The sequence below is a fragment of the Hippopotamus amphibius genome, chromosome 6 (assembly GCF_030028045.1).
Source record: "Hippopotamus amphibius kiboko isolate mHipAmp2 chromosome 6, mHipAmp2.hap2, whole genome shotgun sequence".
In the NCBI taxonomy this organism is placed as follows: Eukaryota; Metazoa; Chordata; class Mammalia; order Artiodactyla; family Hippopotamidae; genus Hippopotamus; species Hippopotamus amphibius.
Window position 1 is genome coordinate 167,160,816 of NC_080191.1, and position 10,201 is coordinate 167,171,016.

Genomic DNA, 10,201 nt, shown 5'->3' on the forward strand with positions numbered 1-10,201 from the left:
ACAGAGCATACAAGCTTTATTACAAAGGACTTTAAAAAATGAAAAACTGAGAGTGGGAAAGCAATTCAATGGAGGATTGGGAGATACAGTTGAAGAAATCTGTCAGAGAGGAAAACAAAAAGAAAGAAATAGAATATGAGAGAGGAAAGATCAGAAATATAGAAAGTCAGTCAATCAAGTATATTTGAATTAAAGAAAAAAATATGAAGCAACTATCAGGAAAAATAAATAAATAAATCTAGAAAACCAGATCGGGATACCACTGTCCAAATGATAGGAGTTTTAGAAAAAGGCAATGTAAAAAGGAGAAGAGGAAATTAATAAAGAGATGATACAATGAAATTTCCCAGAAGTGAAGGACATAAGTTTGCAGATTGAAGGGATCTGCTGAGTTCCCAGAACAATGCATATTACATCTATACGTGTGGTTGGGGGAGATTCTCATCAAAGCTTTAGGAATCAGAATGGCACTAGATGTCTCAACAACACACTGGAGAGTGCAAGAAAACCTAGCAATGCCTTCAAAATTCTGAGGGAACCTAAAATATATGCAGAGCTAAACCATCCATCGAGTGTGAGAAGGAGAAGAAAGCTGTCTTCAGACATGTAAGACCTCCAAGACATTACCTTTTCCACAATGCTACTGAAAGATTTGTTCCAGCAAAGTTGGAACATAACTATGAAAGTGGAAGATGCTGAACTCAGGAAACAGAGAGCCACATACGGAAGAATCAAAGGACAATTGCAAAATGATGGGAAAGGGACATCCCAGAATTATAGATCTGAACACATCTAGAGGGCAGCATTTTGAGAAAGAGGTCAAAGGGCTCCACAGCAGCATATCTGTGGAAGAATAAATGTCTAATGGAATACCTGATATGCTTGAACGGGCCGAGACTTACAATTCCGTCAGGGTTTGGGAATAAGTTACTGACAGGCAAATAAAAACGACCCAAAGAAAGTGAGGCAGGAGATAGATGGGCCCCAGGTTAGACATTTACCACTGGCCTCCCGTTTACATTTCATGAGGCAGAAAAAAGTGGGCTTCAGGCCGGACACTTACAACTAGCCTCCTGTTTGCATGTCCTGAGACAGGAGATAGGTGAGCTCCAGCTTAGGCATTTGCAATCAGTCTCCTGTTTGCGCTCCGAGATGGAAGCAATGACAGAGATCGGGTAAGTAGCCAGGCTTCGTCTCTTGTGGATGCCTTAAGATAGCAGTCTCGGCAAGAACAAAGAGGGGCAGAACCTTGTCTGAGTGAAGGATCAAGGGATCTCCACTTCCTCCCCTCTTGGTGCAAGGGAGGCCCTACGCACACGCAGAAAGGCTCCTTGGGGGTCAAAAGTCAGGGGACAACTCCAGGCCATGGTGACTCTTGCTTCCTCCAGATACCTTCATGACGGAATCCATCTTGGCTGAGAGGTGTGTGCACACCTAAGGGGAGGGTCCTGAGACAGATTAGCCAGGGGGACAAAGCAAGACGATTGGCCAGAGGGAGACAAAGACTCAGAAAACTGCCCGTGTATAAAGAATTTAAGAATTTCCCGGGCTTCCCTGGTGACGTGGTGGTTAAGAATCAGCCTGCCAATGCAGGGGACTAGGATTCCATCCCTGCTCTGGGAGGATCCCACATGCCTCGGAGCATCTAAGCCCGTGCTCCACAGCTACTGAGCCCACACGCTGCAAGTACTGAAGCCTGTGTGCCTAGAACCTGTGCTCCACAAGAGAAGCCCCCACAATGAGAAACCCACACACCGCAGCAAAGAGTAGTCCCTGCTCGCCACAACTGGAGAAAGCCTGTGCATAGCAACAAAGACCCAACACAGCCAAAAATAAATAGATAATAGAATAAACCTTTAAAAAAAGGATAAAAAAGAATTTCCCTAAGGTGCGACTCTCTGAGTTCACCTGTGCGTCCCTCCGCATGTACTTTGCTTTTCCAATAAACTTCTAATTTTTCTCTTTACTCTCTGACTCCTCACCTGAATGCATTCTTGACGAGGCAGACAAGAGCTGGGGATCCAGGGCCTCGCCGCTGGCCCCTGTGTTCTAGTGGTCAGGACTCCAGGGCCGGGAGCTAAGATCTTGCTTCCAGCTACTGCACGCTGCCGCTTGCTGCAAGCTGCTGCGTACTGCTGGGCATCTCAAATCAAAAGTGAGCAAGCTTTAAAAAGAAGGAAAAAAATTAAAATTATATGAGAAAGCGTAATCTAGAATAATGTTTGACTCCACTATGATTACTCCACTCTGAATACTTAAAACTATAAACTGAATGTGGGTCGTATGAGACCAGGTTTGTATGGCTGCAGATTTATTCCTCATCTCCCTTCATCCCCCTACGCTGGCTGCTTGCTCAGCGGAGAGTCCTGGCTGCCAGGTTGTCCCCTGATGTCAGCCTCTCCCAGGGGTGAGAGCTGGGCATCGCATCCCCGCGGAAGGGCTGGTAACACAACCGGGCCGTGTTGAGACCCCACTGGGCAAATTTTGATGACCCATGAAACACAGGAGAGGGGAAGGAGCCAGCAAATTCTTGACCCTTTTTTCTCTAGGACAGACCGTTCTGAGGTTAAGTGGTTCTGATCGCTCATTCTGGAGGCTTCGTCTGTGGCCAAGCAACTGGCCAGGTTTCTTCTGAAGCCACAGCTGCTCAGGCGTGTACCACCCCTTACATGTGCTGGCCTCCTTTTTAACCCTGCCTCCTCACATGGCATCTTGGGATGGTGCCCCCAATAAAGCATTAACATGGAAAACTCTCCCCCAGGCACTGCTTTCACGGGAAAGCAGGTTAAGACGCTGTTTGAACCAAAAGAAAGATCCTTTAACTACATTAGAGAAAGCGATGAGGGTATAAGGAATAAAATTCGTGGACTTCCCTGGCGGTCCAGTGGTCAGGACTCTGTACTTCCACTGCAAGGGGCGTGGATTCCATCCCTGGTCAGGGAACTAAGATACCACATGCTGCAAGGCATGGCCAAAGTAGTTAATTTTTTTTAAAAAAGACCTATAAAACAAAAGAATAAAATTTTCGTCTTGTAGAAAATCAACATGTTAAAACAGAAAAATCAAGAAATAACACTAAAATTTTGTGATCTAAAAAAATGAAGATATGTGTTAGAAATATCTGAAAATGTAAAAAATGATTCTTTCTGGAGAGTGAGACTCAGTGTGTGGGGAGGTATTCGGGAAACCAGTGGGTTTCATCATAAGCTTTGTAATAGCATTTGACTTTTGAAACTATGAATGTTAGAAAATTAAGCACAAGAAGAAATATTCACAGTATACTGCGATTGTTCAATGTATTTTGAGTGTGATACAATCTAAGTGCAGGTCAGAAAATAGCATGTATTGAAATTCAATTACAGCTATATCTGTATTTGTATAGAAAAATATGGAAGGTTATATGCAAAATGTTAATAGTTATTTACTCTGAGTGATGAAATTTCCAGTGCTGTTTGTTCTCTTCTTTAGAGGCTTCTGAATGTTTTGAACAGCACTTGGATTATATTTATAAATAAAATGAGTGATAAAGCTACTTCAAATTTAAACATTTCTCAGGTCGCTCGGGTTTTCATAACATTTCATAGCTTGACAAAGATATTACATATATATTTAAGATTATTTGTGAGCTAAAATGTGCTCTAAAACAAAAGCATGAGGTATGATACTAACACAAAACAGGCTGCTTTATATTAGCTATTTTTTTTTTCTACTCTTTGTGTTTTGTCTCCTAGTGATGATGTAAGTTACTTTGGAGGCAATGACTCTTTCTTAGACACTTTTCTATCCTTCAGAGCGCATCCATGGCACCTTGCAAATTACAGCTGTTCTCTCTCTCTCTTTCTAGAAAAGGAGAGAGAATTAATCTATTAATGCTATTAATTAAATATAAATTTATATATATATACACATATATATACACTGAGAAAACATACAGGCAAAGACCATGCTGAAAGTTACACATAAGCTTGTCAAGTTGAAGAACTGTCAGTGAAACGGAGTGATGGGTGAATGGAATGATGGAATCCTTCACATCTGTCATGGTTAATTTTATGTGCCCACTTGACCAGCCCACAGTGCACCCAGACATTTGCTCAAACATTCTGTGCATGTTGGTGAGGGTATTTCTTGATGAGACTACAACGTGAAATGGTAAACTGAGTAAAGCAGCTGGCTCTCCCTATTGCAGGTGAGCCCCACCCAATCACTTGAAGACGTGAAGAGAACAAAAAGACCAACTGTCCCATGAGTAAAAAGGAACTCCTCTTGCCTGACTGCTTGGGTTTGAACATAGGTATTGTTCTTGCCTTTGGACTTGAACTGAAACTTTAGTTTTTCTTTCTTCTCTTGGGTTTCAGACTGGCCAGCTTTTGGACTAGAACCATTGGCTCTGTCAGTTCTCAGGCTTTCAGCTGCAGGCTGGGACACCATCAATTTCCTGGGTCTCCAGCACGCTGAGCGCAGATCTCGGAGTCCCTCCGCCTCCACAATCACGTGCGTCGATTCCTTGTAAGAAGCCTCTCTTCCTCTCTCTCTCTCTCCACCCTGTTGGTTTTGTTTCTCTAGAGAACCCTGACTGATTCTATATCTATGACGTTAAGGCCAATATTTATCATTCTTTTTGTAATCCATGTCCCTTCATGTTTCCTGGGCTGTGCCCTGTGTGTCATTATTATTCTAAACTCATAGGTTATTCTAAATATGACAACAAACTCCAACTTCCTGTACTGTCAAGGGTAACAGTACAAAAGCAACTTTGTGTGTCAATAAGTGTCTCTCACAGTTGCCCTCAACCAAGTCTATCTGAAGAGCATTATGAACACTGGCAGGATGGAGAGTGTTAGCGTATGGATTCAGCATATAATCAGATGTTTATAAAGCACCTACTATGTGCAAAGCATTATGCTAGGTTTTGTGGACTGTACTGAGATGAATAATCTGCGCGTGTCTGTAAATCACCAATGCTGAGAATAGAAAATCCAATATTATGATGAGATACAATGCATGTTTTTACATGCCATCTTTATAATCTCTCTCAATGGATATGACTGAAGTATGATTCATGGATGTCTTTTTTCTCCAAAAAGGAAAAAGCCTTTTTGTGAAAAGACAAAAAAACTATGAGCATCAGTTTCAGGGTTAAAACTTAGATATCATGATCTTGTGACTGTAATAGATTTTTATACCCTTGAAAATGTTGTCTGAGTTTCTCCAATAGCCATAGCATAGTTATCAGTAATCAACGGAAAAAATGTTTCCCTCAACTACAATAATTTCTAACACACACCAGAATGAAAACCTTGATTTTACAATTTAGTGGGTTAGCATCAATCATGGAAACTATTGGAAAGTTCACAATCATATGTTCAGCTGACTGAAATCCACCCCAGACATACAGGTAATGGTTTCATTTTTCATGCCATGACATATTTTGGAATTTCTTAGGTTTCTAGTCATAGTAAATAAAGTGATCTTGTAGTGGCTAATGTTGACATAACTTTATCTTTTTCTCAGGAGCTGAGAATAGTGCTTTTGAATAGCATCTTGTTCAAATATATGAGCCTAAAGAAACTTGAATAAGTATATTTAAAATAAATAAATAAGCAAACAAAAATGGGAAGCACATATAAAGAAAAACATAAATACATAAATATAAAGAAACGAGCAGAATTCTATCCTTAATGACTTTTTACTTGGTTTCTGGTGATTTTCAGTTGAAGTTCAAGTGTCTCTTAAACCCAAGGGTGACTATAACCAGTGCAGCCGGGGCTCCAACGTCAGGCAATATTGACAAGTCACTCCAGTCTGGTGTTAGAACAAAAGGGGAAAAATGAGTGAGACTGGGGAATTTCCATTTCTATTAGTGATGTTATTTCCACATCAATCTTCCTTTCTCAACCAAATGGTAGACCTTTACCTCCCAAATGTAAACATGGCAGAGAATATTTATTTGTTCTATGAATTTTCAATTTCAACGTGCATTATAGGTACTAGATGGAAGGCAACACAATGAGCCATCCCTAGCAATAGTTACCTAGGCTTGTTGGAAAATGGATAGCTGTTTTCTACATTTTTAGCAAATGGAATTGTTTCTTTAATAAATAATACGGGTATGACTCTTGATAGTACATGGCTTTTGTTGAATCAATTCCATTAGCATGAATATTTCCATGAAGCACACTTTATGCACAAAGTGCCTCAATTTTTAATAGAGTTGAACATGGGCACCATTCATTTATATAACATTCTGTATGCAGGTGTTCTGCCTATCTTAAACTTAAATTATCTATATATGGAGAGAGAGAGAATAAAAGCATACCTCATCTGATATAGAGTCCCAAAGCCTTGAGATTTTTACTCATGTCCTTATGAGGGATAAAGTGTGTTAGCGACAGGATTTTTTCCTATCCTGTTGTGTCATTTTTGAAATTAGCTTTATGCCACAGAATGGGTTATTTCTTTTGCTGCCCTCCTCTAATATCACAAATATGAAGGAGTCTGTTCTTTTTTTGGACTGTGCCTGTCTAATTATCAGTCTACGTATAGTGCAAAGTTGCACTCAAAACATTGTGACTCTAAAGGGACCCTCGGCATTTCTGTTTCTCCTTCTGTTTACTTATGAGCTGGAGATAATAACGCCTAACCCTCAGGGTTGTTACGGGCCTTGAGTGATTCCGTGAGAGTGCTTTGTATATCTCAAACAAGTTCCAATCTGGCCAGAGGTAGTACTATTAACTTTCACAGTGTAAGTCATCTTGATCTATTTATCACCACTAATAGCATTTTATAGGTTAGGTATTTTGAAGGCTACATGTTACCCTGACCAGTATAGAAAACAGCCCCTTGGATACTTGTCTCTTTTTGCTGCTTGGGGCAGTAGAGAAGGCAGTCAGGCAGTGACGTCGTCTGATTTAGAATCATCAAATTTTAGAGCCATGAGGAGAGAAACCTTGTGTCTTTTGTATTATGCTAAGTATCTTTGTGTTTAGAATGATGGGCAGATGATTTTGAGGGTGCCTACTTACAAGGCTAATTTGTGCCTAAAGTTCAGATGATGAGTTTTGAGTCATTTTTATAACATGGGTGCAAAGTTGTTTCAAAATATGATCATAACTTTGTTCTTCTCTTAGATGAAACCATGTTCTAAGCAAATAGCCTCAGGTTCTTTGGTTTCCACTTACCTCCCTGCCTGTTCTCCTACACGCATCCCTCTCCCCGCCCCTCCTGCCTTATAGGATGGTCTATATGTTTCTTTACCTCCAAGAGGACACTGGCCTTGATTCAAATCGTAAGCAGCTGGTTGCTGAATCTCATAAAACTTTTCAAGATCATTTCGTGATCATGTGAAATTTTTATTTGGAATATCTTGGGTGAGTAAAATTCATTTCTAATGAAAAATTAAGTTTAAAGTTACAATTTGAAAAATATTCCTTCACCCTCTAGCTATAAAATTGTGCTATTGAAATATTAAAGACCATATTCTATCCATTATGAAAAATACAGTACCAGAGTATAGTGGAGCTTGGGTACCTGGGTTCAAATCATGACTCTACCAATTCCTAGGTTTGTGACTGTGGTCTCAGTTTCCTAACCAATAACAGTACTGGCTACAATCTAACAATAACAATATGATACAATCTCACAGTAACAGTTCTTAACTAAGTTGCTGGGAGGTTTAAGTAGGTTAATACAAGCAAAATACTCAGAACATTATCATGATAAACGTTAGTTTTTTATCCTCATCCCATCAACATCTTCCTCTTCCTTTTTCGAAAAAGAAATCTTTTAAAATCCCCCAAATACAGACTTATGATCTTGTTGGACATTTGACCAGCTTTTTTTCCTCACAAATTGAAGGTTGAGTTTCAACCAAATAATCGTTTATCTAAGAAGCCTTTTCAGGCACAGAAATACACCTACTGAGCCGCTGCACTGCGTTCCAGCACATTGAGGAAGCAGAGAACTGATCCTGGCTCATTAATCGAAGGCAATGTTTAAAAACTCCAAAGCAAGGCACTGACTTGTCTTCAACTAACAAAAACATTTATTTAGAGGGCTCAGGGGAGCGCTAGGGTCTGGCAAATAAACACTGGAGTACCGTGCAGGCTAAGAAGTAAAAGCCTAGGCAGATTCCTTGTCCTGTAGGAAAGGCAATCATATACATCACAAGAGGAGTAGAGAGTGTTAAAACGGGTGAAGCGCATGTTGTCAGGGCTCATTTCTGTGGCCCCGGCATTTGGGGCCAGTCCATGAGGTGCTGGGAGTTGGGTATACCATGTCCAGTCTGATGGGTCACTGCATAGCCCTCCACTTTCCCTCCAGACCTGGTCTCCTAGCCTCTCCTATGCTGAGAAGTGGTCAGCATCACATTAGTTGGTGTGTGTGTCGACCAGACACTGCAAGATTTTAGTGGTAGAAACACACCAAATACAGATTTTTGGCTAAATGTTAAAGCCAACATAAAGTCAAATCCAAGGCTGAGGCTGAATATAACATCATCATTGGGGTGACCACCTCACGCCTACGTGCCCCAGACTTTTCTGATGTGATCAAGTCCGGTGTCCAGGAACACCCTCAGCTGCAGGCAAATCGGGATATGCCTGTCACCCTTATCTTGAGAGAATGTATATCTGAGAATAAGAAAATCTGAAATGTTATACAAATTTTAATTGTTCAGATTTTCAGCTGTCAAAATTTAGGCATCTGACCTAGTGTGGGTACAATAATTTCTCAGCACTGTCAGTTTTCAGCTCACATGTGTGGTCACCGAACCTCACTTTTGGGCTACGGACAGACCTTTACTTCCAACTGAAATGAGCGGAGGACAAGCTCTTTCGGACTATCTCTGCCAGTACAGGCAACTGCTCTACCACATGGCAACCAAGAGGTCCTTTGTTCCTTTCAACTCCCGTGCTTGATCATTTAGTCAATGATAAGGATACAATTTCATTGAGGGAAGCTCACGGACTGAATATTTCTCTATCTATTCAACTATTTGAAAAAGCTTTCATTATTTTTCAGTATAAAATGAATGTGTTGTCCACAATCAACATTAATTATTGCAGCATTTTTCTCTGAATTCATAAGTATATATTTACACTTCAACTGACAGAATCTCAAAAAACTACAGCATACAGGAAATTGTAGTGTTACTCACATTGAAAATGTTTACCCATATTTGAAAGTGAAAATTCTAACAATAACAATATATCTAAGTGACACGCTGTATTTCTGTTACGGATGTTGATACATTGATTAGACATGAGGGTACCTTAGGCAATCTCGTGATCATTGATCACACACACTTTCAGAGATGCCAGGTGAACACGACGACTAAGTGTTCAGCTATTTGGCCTCTTAAAGGCTGAGGCTGAAGCCAAAGCTGAAGAGCAGATATTGGCTAAATTTGGAGGCCAAAGTTCTGTGCTGCTGCGTGCCTACCTGGAGACCACTGAACACCAGCTTAAGGAGGCTCCGGAGTTGAATCCTGTGAGCTTCCATCAGCTCTCACAGCTCTTGATTGCTTCTAACGCTGCTTCTCCCATTGACCTGTCCACTCACTCATCACGTGATCCTGAGGGCATTCAATAGGGCATCCCTGACGACAAGGCTAAGTGAACCAGGGACATAGTGAGTGCAAATTCCCATGGCTCAGTGAGTTATGGGATTACACAAGCGTGCCAGGAGCAGCACACACGTAATGTCTGTCTGTGTGTATGAGGTATGTTAGCAGACATTGGAACAGATCAGACAGCATTTGCTAATCAAGGCAACAAGAATATTCGTGGAAACCAGTCACCTATTTCTGGCCTTTTGAGCCAATATTTATGAAGAATTGAACCCTGCTGACTTTCCTCTAACTGCCTTCTCTTACCTCTCACATCTAGATTCAATAATGATCTCCATCTATATATTCTCAGCCATGACCCTTTCCCTGGGAGACAGGGTGGATGTTAACATCTATCACCCACTCTTCCTACACCCACCCAGCCCCAATTCACTTATTTTTCTTTTTCTTCTTTTCTTTTTTTAAAAATTGTATTAAAGTTGACATAATATCAATTTTACCGCTTTAACTATTTTTTAAGTGTAGAGTTCAGGGCATTAAGTACATTCACGCTGTTGCGAAACCATCACCACCACCCATCTCCAGGACTTTTTCATCTTCCCCAACTAAAACTCGGTACCTGTTAAACAAGAACTT